At 57.7% G+C, this 11662-nt stretch overlaps 1 protein-coding gene across 2 annotated transcripts in view; it reads left to right on the forward strand.

Moving 5' to 3' along the window:
* The window catches only part of LOC144487613 (SPRY domain-containing SOCS box protein 4-like), a 29176-nt gene extending 17734 nt beyond the window's left edge, over positions 1 to 11442 (forward strand). The window contains exons 3-5 of one of the 2 annotated variants that reach the window (XM_078205703.1): positions 5596 to 5674; positions 9252 to 9620; positions 11344 to 11442. The gene's annotated coding sequence lies outside the window, so the exon portion shown is untranslated. The remainder of the gene's footprint in view (positions 1 to 5595; positions 5675 to 9251; positions 9621 to 11343) is intronic. The other variant, XM_078205704.1, reaches the window with a different exon arrangement.
* The last annotated feature ends 220 nt before the right edge of the window (positions 11443 to 11662 follow it).

Raw genomic sequence — 11662 nt, forward strand, 5'->3', positions numbered from 1 at the left:
AGGGAGGGAGAGAGGGAGATTGAGAGATAGAGAAAGAGAGAGCAGGAGACACAGTGGGGAGAGGGAGAGGAGGATGATGGAGAGATACGGAGAGAGGCAGAGAGAGAGAGAGAGAGAGATGGATGGACAGAGGGAGAAGGAGAGGCAGGAGAGAGAGAGAGAGCAGGATAGAAAGAAGAGGGAGGTGGAGAGAAGATGGGCGAGAAAGCAGATGAGTGGGAGAGAGAAATGGGGAGGGAGAGAGAAGGTGGAGGGGAGAGAGTGAAGGTGGAGGGGAGAGAGTGAAGGTGGAGGGGAGAGAGTGAAGGTGGAGGGGAGAGAGTGAAGGTGGAGGGGAGAGAGTGAAGGTGGAGGGAGAGAGTGAAGATGGAGGGGAGAGAGAGAAGGTGGAGGGGAGAGAGAGAAGGTGGAGGGGAGAGAGAGAAGGTGGAGGGAAAGAGAGAGAAGGTGGACGGGGAGAGAGAGAAGGTGGAGGGGAGAGAGAGAAGGTGGAGGGGGAGAGAGAGAAGGTGGAGGGGGAGAGAGTGAAGATGGAGGGGAGAGAGAGAAGGTGGACGGGGAGAGAGAGAAGGTGGACGGGGAGAGAGAGGTGGAGGGAGAGAGAGAGAAGGTGGAGGGGAGAGAGTGAAGATAGACGGGGAGAGAGAGAAGGTGGAGGGGAGAGAGAGAAGGTGGAGGGAGAGAGAGAGAAGTTGGACAGGGAGAGAGTGAAGGTGGAAGGGAGAGAGAGAAGGTGGAGGGAGAGCGAGAGAAGGTGGAGGGGAGAGAGAGAAGGTGGAGGGAGAGCGAGAGAAGGTGGAGGGGAGAGAGAGAAGGTGGAGGGGAGAGAGAGAAGGTGGAGGGGAGAGAGAGAAGGTGGAAGGGGATAGACGGGGGGACTGAGGGACAGAGAAAGAGCGGAACTGAGGGTGGAGGGGGAGCGGAGCAGGGGAGGGGGTGGAGGGGGAGGGGTGGAGGGAGCGGGGAGGGGGTGGAGGGGGAGTGGTGGAGGGAGCGGGGAGGGGGTGGAGGGGAGGGGGAGGGGGTGGAGGGGAGGGGGAGGGGGTGGAGGGGAGGGGGTGGAGGGGAGGGGGAGGGGGTGGAGGGAGCAGGGAGGGGGTGGAGGGAGCAGGGAGGGGGTGGAGGGGGAGAGGGGGCGAGGGGGAGGGGGAGAGGGGGCAGGGGGGAGGGGAGGGGGAGTGGTAGGGGGGAGGGGAGGGGGAGTGGTCGTGGGGAGGGGGCAGGAGTTGCTGCAGACTGGGTGATTGTGTGTGTGAGCCGCAGAGAGAGGAGGACGCCAGCAGAGAGAGAGAGAGAGAGTGCGGTCAGAGCCGGGAACTTCTCCCACCCGACCAGACAGGTAAACGGGGCAGGAGGCAGTGTCGGAACGGCCAACCGTCTGGGTGCGGGTCGCGAGATACCCCCACCCCATCCCCCAATCCGGGGGTGGCCAGGGGGGGAAGCGGGGGGGAGGAGGGATGTGTAGGCCTTTTACCCCTGAGTCAGCATCTTGTCAGCCTGCCCGTTAGGCCTGTGCAGGAGCGAGGGGGTGCCGCACTGCCGAGGGCGTCACCATTCCACAGAGAATCCCTACAGTGCAGAAGGAGGCCATTCAGCCCATCGAGTCTGCATCGATCACAATCCCACCCAGACCCTATCCCCATAACCCCATGCATTTACCCTAGCTAGTTCCCCTGACACTAAGGGGCAATTTAGCACGGCCAATGCACCCTAACCAGCACGTCTTTCGGACTGTGGGAGGAAACCGGAGCACCCGGAGGAAACCCACGCAGACACGGGGAGAACGTGCAAACTCCGCACAGACAGTGACCCGAGCCGGGAATCGAACCCGGGTCCCTGGTGCTGTGAGGCAGCAGCGCTAACCCACTGTGCCCCCGTGGCACCCGCATGGAGAGGCACCTCATTCGATGGTCCAGACCCACAGGGGGCACTGGGAAGTCCGAAAAGGAGGGGGGCTCCCTCTGGGGTGTGCTGAGCCTGTATTCGAACCCCTCCTCTCACTGCCCCACCCCCGCAACCCTCCCCCCGACCCCCTCACCGTCCCCCACAGTCCAAAAAAAAGCTTAGAAACAAAATCCATAAGGCGATTCATATTATTGTCGGGGGTTGGGGGGGGGGGCAATCGTGGGTTCCCGCCAAGCGCAACATGGCTTCCGCACGAACCACTGTGCCCCCCCTTAACCCCCCCCCCTCCCCGCTGCCCCAACCTCGTTCCGCCGGTATAGGAATATTTCCCCGGCGAGGGGCATGGCGGGGGATAGAGGGCAGAACGGAACGCCGAAACCTTCCGGAATTTTCCGAGTGGATTTCGGGAGCAGAGGGGCACGGGTTGTGCGGGGGAGGCGGGGGGAGGTGAGGAGGGAGGGAAGGGGAGGTGGGTAGGGGGGTGGGGGGGTGTCGGATGGAGGGAAGAGAGACCGGGGATGCTTGGGATGCGGGGAGCGGGGAGGAAAGGTCGTCTGGAGGCAGCTCGTGACGCCTGCTGTTGTTGAACAACTGGGGTGGGCGGGCTGTTGGGGGGAGGGGCGATGACTCAGCAGAGCTTTGGCAAATCCGCAATCTCCCTGCTGACTGCGTGTTTCAGAATCGGGGAGGGAGAAGGGGGGGGGAGGCGGGATCTGACTGTGAAGCCACACCCAGTCGAATTGCCAGTCAAATTCCTGCTGCGTCTTTGGAAGGGGGAGGGGGAAGGAGGAGGGAGGGGCGGGGGCGACATGCAAGAGGAGTGACCCCCCCGCTCCCCCATCTTTTCCACTTAGGGAGCGAAGGGAAACACATCTGGTAATTCCTCTACAGAAGGCATCGCCACTGCGTGTAGCCGTCTTTCTCCCACATGGGAGAGCGCATACCAGAGATGGATAAGGTGCAGCGATCCTGGTTAACTTGCCTCTGGTGCCATCCATCTCAAGAGCTGCCAGCCCCTGTTCGTTAATTTTAAAAAATTTATTAGTGTCACAAGTACGGTTGACATTAACACCGCAATGAAGTTACTGTGAAAATCCCCTGGTCGTCACACTCCGGCGTCTGTTCGGGTAACACTGAGGGAGAATTTAGCACGGCCAATGCACCCTAACCAGCACGTCTTTCAGACTGTGGGAGGAAACCAGAGCACCCGGAGGAAACCCACGCAGACACGGGGAGAACGTGCAGACTCCGCACAGACAGTGACCCAAGCTGGGAATCGAACCCGGGTCCCTGGCACTGTGAGGCAGCAGTGCTAACCCGCTGTGCCACTGTGCCACCCCAGTTTGATATCTGGCGCGGATATGATGGACTGAATGGCTTTAAACTATGCTGTAGGTCTCTGCAATTCAGCGTTCTGCCGAGGGCCAGTGTAGGTCAGCGAGAAGGCGGGGGGAGGGGGATTCAGGCTTGCCCCTTTAGTATCCAAAGATGTGCAGGTCTGTGTGGAGTCTGCACATTCTCCCCGTGTCTGCGTGGGTTTCCTCCGGGTGCTCCGGTTTCTTCCCACACTCCAAAGATGTGTCGGTTAGTTGGATTGGCCATGCTAAATTGCCCCTTAGTGTCCAAAGATGTGTAGGTTAGGTGGATTGGCCATGCTAAATTGCCCCTTTAGTATCCAAAGATGTGCGGGTTAGGTGGATTGGCCATGCTAAATTGCCCCTTAGTGTCCAAAGATGTGTGGGTTAGGTGGATTGGCCATGCTAAATTGCCCCTTTAATATCCAAAGATGTGCGGGTTAGGTGGATTGGCCATGCTAAATTGCCCCTTAGTGTCCAAAGATGTGCGGGTTAGGTGGATTGGCCATGCTAAATTGCCCCTTAGTGTCCAAAGATGTGTGGGTTAGGTGGATTGGCCATGCTAAATTGCCCCTTTAATATCCAAAGATGTGCGGGTTAGGTGGATTGGCCATGCTAAATTGCCCCTTAGTGTCCAAAGATGTGTGGGTTAGGTGGATTGGCCATGCTAAATTGCCCCTTTAATATCCAAAGATGTGCGGGTTAGGTGGATTGGCCATGCTAAATTGCCCCTTTAATATCCAAAGATGTGCGGGTTAGGTGGATTGGCCATGCTAAATTGCCCCTCTAGTGCCCAAAGACGTGCTGGTTCGGGTGCATTGGCCGTGCTAAAGTCTCCCTCAGTGTTACCCGAACAGGCGCCGGAGTTTGGCAACTAGGGGATTTTCACAGTAACTTCATTGCGGTGTAAATGTAAGCTGACTTGTGACTCTAATAAATAAACTTTAAAGCACCTACCTATTCTAACCCCATTACGTAGCACTCGGTCCGTAGCCTTGTGTGTTGGGGTGTTTCAAGTGTTCATCAAAAGCTTCTTCAATGTTGTGAGGGTTCCCGCCTCTCCCACCCTTTCAGGCAGCGATTCCCAGATTCCCACCACCCTCTGGGTGGAAAAGTTTCTCCTCAAATCTCCTCCACATTTACTGTCCCGTTTCTTATTACTAATATTCACTGTCTGAATGTTATCTATTCAATCCCGACTTTTAAATCTTTCTCTATCCTCATGCCTCTCTAACTTTTCAGTGCACATATAACGTGGGAAAGGTAGAGTAAGGACCCATCGAACACTCACAGGACAGGTACAGCACGGGGTTAGATACAGAGTAAAGCTCCCTCTACACTGTCCCCATCAAACACTCCCAGGACAGGTACAGCACGGGGTTAGATACAGAGTAAAGCTCCCTCCACACTGTCCCCATCAAACACTCCCAGGACAGGTACAGCACGGGGTTAGATACAGAGTAAAGCTCCCTCTACACTGTCCCCCATCAAACACTCCCAGGACAGGGACAGCACGGAGTTAGGTACAGAGTAAAGCTCCCTCTACACTGTCCCCCCATCAAACACTCCCAGGACAGGTACAGCACGGGGTTAGATACAGAGTAAAGCTCCCTCTACACTGTCCCCATCAAACACTCCCAGGACAGGTACAGCACGGGGTTAGATACAGAGTAAAGCTCCTTCTACACTGTCCCCCATCAAACACTCCCAGGACAGGTACAGCACGGGGTTAGATACAGAGTAAACTCCCTCTACACTGTCCCCATCAAACACTCCCAGGACAGGTACAGCACGGGGTTAGATACAGAGTAAACTCCCTCTACACTGTCCCCCATCAAACACTCCCAGGACAGGTACAGCACGGGGTTAGATACAGAGTAAAGCTCCCTCTACACTGTCCCCCATCAAACACTCCCAGGACAGGTACAGCACGGGGTTAGATACAGAGTAAAGCTCCTTCTACACTGTCCCCCAACAAACACTCCCAGGACAGGTACAGCACGGGGTTAGATACAGAGTAAACTCCCTCTACACTGTCCCCATCAAACACTCCCAGGACAGGTACAGCACGGGGTTAGATACAGAGTAAAGCTTCCTCTACACTGTCCCCCATCAAACACTCCCAGGACAGGTACAGCACGGGGTTAGATACAGAGTAAAGCTTCCTCTACACTGTCCCCCAACAAACACTCCCAGGACAGGTACAGCACGGGGTTAGATACAGAGTAAAGCTCCCTCTACACTCTCCCCCATCAAACACTCCCAGGACAGGTACAGCTCGGGGTTAGATACAGAGATGTGTTGATGGGGTCTTTCTCTCTCTATCTCACTGCAGGTTACTCCCTGGACAATGGTTGGCCAGAGGTTGTTGCTCCTTCTTCTGCTGATGGCAGTCACTCAGAGTTCAGCGAAGAGTAAGTGTTGCCCTCGGAGTCACCCTTCCTCCTCACTCCCCACCTCCTCGCCTTTCACCACCTCCCGCCCAGCCTGCCATCCTGAACCCTGGCTCAAGATGGCGGCTCACCCACCACCTTTTCGGGGGGGTCATTTAGGGGTGGGCAACTCATTTCTGGGCCCTGCCTCGTGGGGCAGTGGGGTTAGCATCCCTGTCTCCGAGCCCAGCAGCTCGGGGTTCAAATCCCACCCCAGGATTTGAAAGCCGAGGAATTTGATTATGTGACCCAGTCGCATCAGAGGCTGTCCTCCCAACGGCACGTCGTTGCTCCCGTGTGCATGCATTAACGATACGGGTATCGGACGATACGGTGCTCGGAGCCACCATTATGTTCACCGCCGCACTCAGAGCATATGCATGGGAAGATCCCATCTGACATTTGATTTCCACACAAGCAGTGCTCAACCGCTTCCCTCCACCATCTCATTCATAACGCGATCTAACTGTTCGAGGATATTGAGTGGGAAACACTTCCAAACACGCCAATGGCCAGCGGTCAGAGCTGGAGAGACTCCTGGTCAGCCATGTTTGATGTAGAGTGGCGCCCCGCCTCAGGCTATAAGGCCCCTGGTGACTGACTGTTTGAGTGTGTGTGTGAGTGTGTGTGTGTGTGTGAGTGTGTGTGTGTGTGTGAGAGTGTGTGTGTGTGTGTGTGAGAGTGTGAGTGTGTGTGAATGTGTGTGTGGGTGTGTGTGGGGTGTGTGTGTGGGTGTGTGTGTGTGGGTGTGTGTGTGTGGGTGTGTGTGTGGGTGTGTGCGTGGGTGTGTGCGTGGGTGTGTGCGTGGGTGTGTGTGTCAGAGTGTGAGTGAGTGTGTCAGTGAGTTGTCAGAGTGTGAGTGTGTGTGAGTAAATATGTCAGAGTGTGAGTGTGTCAGAGTGTGAGTGAGTGTGTCGGTGAGTGTGTGTGTCAGAGTGTGAGTGAGTGTGTCAGTGAGTTGTCAGAGTGTGAGTGTGCGTGAGTAAATATGTCAGAGTGTGGGTGTGTCAGAGTGCGAGTGAGTGCGTCAGTGAGTGTGTCAGAGTGTGCGTGAGTGTGTGTGAGTGAGTGTGTCAGAGTGTGAGTGAGTGTGTCACTGAGTTTGAGTGTGTCAGAGTGTGTGAGTGTGTCAGTGAGTGTGTGTGTCAGAGTGTGAATGAGCGTGTTAGAGTGTGAGCGAGTGTGTCAGTGAGTTGTCAGAGTGTGTGTGAGTGTGTTAGGGTGTGAGTGTGTCAGGGTGTGAGTGGGTGTGTCAGGGTGTGAGTGTGTCAGAGTGTGAGTGGGTGTGTCAGGGTGTGAGTGTGTCAGGATGTGAGTGTGTCAGAGTGTGAGCACTCACTGACCTGGGGTGTTTCTCTCTCTCCCTCCAGCCCAGTTGCAGTGCTCCAGGCTGCAGGAGGAGTTGAGTGTGTCAGGGTGTGAGTGTGAGTGAGTGGGTCAGAGTGTGAATGTGTCGGCGAGTGTGTCAGAGTGTGAGTGTGTCAGTGAGTGTGTCAGAGCGTGCGTGAGTGTGTCAGAGTGTGTGTGTGTCAGAGTGTGTGTGTGTCAGAGTGTGAGTGTGTCAGAGTGTGTGTGTCAGGGTGTCAGTGTGTGTGTGTCAGTGTGTCAGAGTGTGCGTGAGTGTGTCAGGGTGTGAGTGTGTCAGTGTGTGTCAGTGAGTGTGTCAGAGTGTGAGTGTGTCAGAGTGTGAGTGGGTGTGTCAGGGTGTGAGTGTGTCAGGATGTGAGTGTGTCAGAGTGTGAGCACTCACTGACCTGGGGTGTTTCTCTCTCTCCCTCCAGCCCAGTTGCAGTGCTCCAGGCTGCAGGAGGAGTTGAGTGTGTCAGGGTGTGAGTGTGAGTGAGTGGGTCAGAGTGTGAATGTGTCGGCGAGTGTGTCAGAGTGTGAGTGTGTCAGTGAGTGTGTCAGAGCGTGCGTGAGTGTGTCAGAGTGTGTGTGTGTCAGAGTGTGAGTGTGTCAGAGTGTGTGTGTCAGGGTGTCAGTGTGTGTGTGTCAGTGTGTCAGAGTGTGCGTGAGTGTGTCAGGGTGTGAGTGTGTCAGTGTGTGTCAGTGAGTGTGTCAGAGTGTGAGTGTGTCAGTGAGTGTGTCAGAGTGTGCGTCAGTGTGTCAGTGTGCGCGTGAGTGTGTCAGGGTGTGAGTGAGTGTGTCAGAGTGTGAGTGTGTCAGTGAGTGTGTCAGAGTGTGCGTGAGTGTGTCAGGGTGTGAGTGAGTGTGTCAGAGTGTGAGTGTGTCACTGAGTATGTCAGAGTGTGAGTGAGTGTGTCAGGGCATGAGTGTGAGTGAGTGTGAGCACACACAGACCCAGGGAGTTTCTCTCTCCCCAGCCCAGTTGCGCTGCTCTGTGAGAGTGTCAGGGTGTGAGTGTGAGTGAGTGTGTCAGTGAGTGTGAGTGAGTGTGTCAGAGTGAGAGTGTGAGTGAGTGTGAGCACACACTGACCCAGGGTGTCTCTCTCTCTCTCTCTCCCCAGCCCAGTTGCGCTGCTCTGTGAGAGTGTCAGGGTGTGAGTGTGAGTGAGTGTGTCAGAGTGAGAGTGAGTGTGTCAGAGTGAGAGTGTGAGTGAGTGTGAGCACACACTGACCCAGAGTGTCTCTCTCTCTCTCTCCCCAGCCCAGTTGCGCTGCTCTGTGAGAGTGTCAGGGTGTGAGTGTGTCAGAGTGTGAGTGAGTGTGTCAGAGTGAGAGTGTGAGTGAGTGTGAGCACACACGGACCCAGGGTGTCTCTCTCTCTCTCTCTCTCTCTCCCCAGCCCAGTTGCGCTGCTCTGTGAGAGTGTCAGGGTGTGAGTGTGAGTGAGTGTGTCAGAGTGTGTGAGTGTGTCAGAGTGAGAGTGTGAGTGAGTGTGAGCACACACTGACCCAGGGTGTCTCTCTCTCTCTCTCTCCCCAGCCCAGTTGCGCTGCTCTGTGAGAGTGTCAGGGTGTGAGTGAGTGTGTCAGAGTGTGAGTGAGTGTGTCAGAGTGTGAGTGAGTGTGTCAGAGTGAGAGTGTGAGTGAGTGTGAGCACACACTGACCCAGGGTGTCTCTCTCTCTCTCTCTCCCCAGCCCAGTTGCGCTGCTCTGTGAGAGTGTCAGGGTGTGAGTGTGAGTGAGTGTGTCAGTGAGTGTGAGTGAGTGTGAGCACACACTGACCCAGGGTGTCTCTCTCTCTCTCTCCCCAGCCCAGTTGCGCTGCTCTGTGAGAGTGTCAGGGTGTGAGTGAGTGTGTCAGAGTGTGAGTGAGTGTGTCAGAGTGAGAGTGTGAGTGAGTGTGAGCACACACTGGCCCAGGGTGTGTGTCTCTCTCTCTCCCCAGCCCAGTTGCGCTGCTCTGTGAGAGTGTCAGGGTGTGAGTGAGTGTGTCAGAGTGTGAGTGAGTGTGTCAGAGTGAGAGTGTGAGTGAGTGTGAGCACACACTGGCCCAGGGTGTGTGTCTCTCTCTCTCCCCAGCCCAGTTGCGCTGCTCTGTGAGAGTGTCAGGGTGTGAGTGAGTGTGTCAGAGTGTGAGTGAGTGTGTCAGAGTGAGAGTGTGAGTGAGTGTGAGCACACACTGACCCAGGGTGTCTCTCTCTCTCTCTCCCAGCCCAGTTGCGCTGCTCCAGGCTGCAGGAGGAGTTGAGCGTTGCCAGTGGGGGCACAGTGGTAATGCCATGTAGCTTTAACTGGACGGGGCTGCTGCCAGAGGACCCACGGGTAGCCTGGCAGAAGGAGGTGGTGGGTGCTTCGCCCCTGGTGGTCCACCAGCGTGAGCGATACGAGGAGAACAAAAGCCAGGACAGAGAGTTTACGGGACGCACCTCGCTGACCTCCAGCTGGTTTGAGAAGAGAGACGCCACCCTGACCCTGTCGAGAGTCTCGGAAAACGACACAGGTCTGTACCAGTGTCTGATCATCAGCCAACAGCCTCACAACATCGAGGTGTGTGCCAACGTCCAACTCACCGTCAGCCCAGGTGAGAACCGGATCCCGCGCCCTGTCTGCCCACAGTGCCAGCCTGACCACCCCTCGGCCATTCCACTGTGGGAGGCGTCACACACTGCATTATTCCAACTTCCCTTCCCCCACTCCCTCCCTCTCTCCCTCTCTCCCTCCCTCCCTCCCTCTCCCCCTTTCTCCCTCCTTCCCTCCCTCCCTCCCTCTCTCCCTCCTTCCCTCCCTCCCTCCCTCTCTCCCTCCCTCTCTCCCTCCCTCTCTCCCTCTCTCCCTCTCACCCTCCCTCTCTCCCTCTCTCCCTCCTTCCCTCCCTCTCTCCCCCCTACCCCCTTCACTCCCTCCATCCTCCCTCGCTCCCTCCCTCTCTCCCTCCTTCCCTCCCTCTTACCCCGCTCACTCCCTCCCACCCTCCCCCTCCCGCCCTCCCCCCTCACTCCCTACCTCCCGCCCTCCCCCCTCTCACTCACTCACTCACTCCCACCCTCCCGCCCTCCCGCTCACTCCCTACCTCCCGCCCTACCCCTCTCTCACACCCTCCCCCTCACTCCCTACCACCTGCCCTACCCCCCACTCACTCCCTCCCCCTCACTCTCTACCTCCCGCCCTGCCCCCCTCACTCACTCCCTCCCTCCCTCCCACCCTCCCTCGCTCCCTCCCTCTCTCCCTCCTTCCCTCCCTCCCTCTCTCCCTCTTACCCCCCTCCCGCCCTCCCCCTCACTCCCTACCTCCCGCCCTCCCCCTCACTCACTCCCTCCCTCCCTCCCACCCTCACCCTCACTCACTCCCTCCCCCCTCACTCCCTACCTCCCGTCCTCCCCCCTCACTCACTCCCTCCCTCCCTCCCTCCCCCCCGCCCTCCTGCCCTCCCTCCCGCCCTCCCTCCCTTCCTCACCATCTGCTGTGCCTTCCCCCTCTCTCTCTCCCCCTCTCTCGCTCCCTCTCTCCCTCCCTCCCTCTCTCCCTCTCTATCTACTTTCCCTCTCTCTCTCCCCTCTCTCTCTCTCTTTCCTCCTCTCTCCTCTTCTCTCTTTCCCTCCATTTCCCCCCCCCTCTCTCTCTCCCTCCCTCCCTGTTCGCTCCTCCCTCTCTCCACTTTCACACCCGCTCTCGCTCTCCCAACCCTCTTTGCGTTTCCTCTCTTTCCCCGATCACTTTTACTCTCACTCTCTCTCTCCTTCCTCTCCCTCTTCCCCCCTGCCATCTGCAGAACTCCCCCACCTTTGGGTGCCATTAGTTTGGGAGAGTGGGTGGGTACTGTGTGTGGGTGGGGGTGGTTGTTTTGGAGGGGGGGTTATTGTGTCAGGGGTGCGGGCTGAATGTGGGTAGTGTGTATTGCCCTGGGGTGCGGTGTGTATTGCCCCAGGGAGGTATGTATTACCCCGAGGAGGGGGTACTCCCCGGGGGGTGGGGGGGGGGGGTATATTGCCCCAGGGGTGTATTACCCCAGGGAGGGTATGTATTACCCCGGGGGGGGGGGGGATGTGTATTACCCTGGGGGGTGTATATTGCTCTGGGGGGGGTGGAGTATTACCCCAGGGGGTGTGTATTGCCCGGGGGCATGGGTGTATTTGCCCGGGGGGGGGGGGGGGGGCGGGTGTATTCTCCTGGGGAGTGGGGGGGGCGGTGTATTGCCCTGGGGGAGGGGGTGTATTACCCGGTGGGGGGGGACTGGTGGTAGTCGGGGGGAAGGGGTGGCGACGCAAAGACACTAACTCCGGCGCCATTTTGTCTCCTCTCGGCAGGTGCGGCAGACGCCATGACGGTTCCCAGCATGCTCCTGCTCGCCAGCCTGGCGCTCACACCCCTCTGCAGCTGACAGGGGGATCCCCTCACCGCAGGTCAGTGCCGGGACACTGGGTGACCCCTTGACTCTCTCGACCCCCTCAACCCGTTGACCCCTCGGTCCCATCGACCCCGGTCCCGCCCGTCTGCCCCCCATCCCCAATCCCCCCGTTCCCAATCCTCCATTCCCCAATCCGCCCCATTCCCCAATCCTCCCCGTTCCCCAATCCCCCCCATTCCCCAATCCCCCCCATTCCCCAATCCCCCCCGTTCCCCAAT

This window comes from Mustelus asterias, unplaced genomic scaffold (assembly GCF_964213995.1).
Source record: "Mustelus asterias unplaced genomic scaffold, sMusAst1.hap1.1 HAP1_SCAFFOLD_925, whole genome shotgun sequence".
Lineage (NCBI taxonomy): Eukaryota > Metazoa > Chordata > Chondrichthyes > Carcharhiniformes > Triakidae > Mustelus > Mustelus asterias.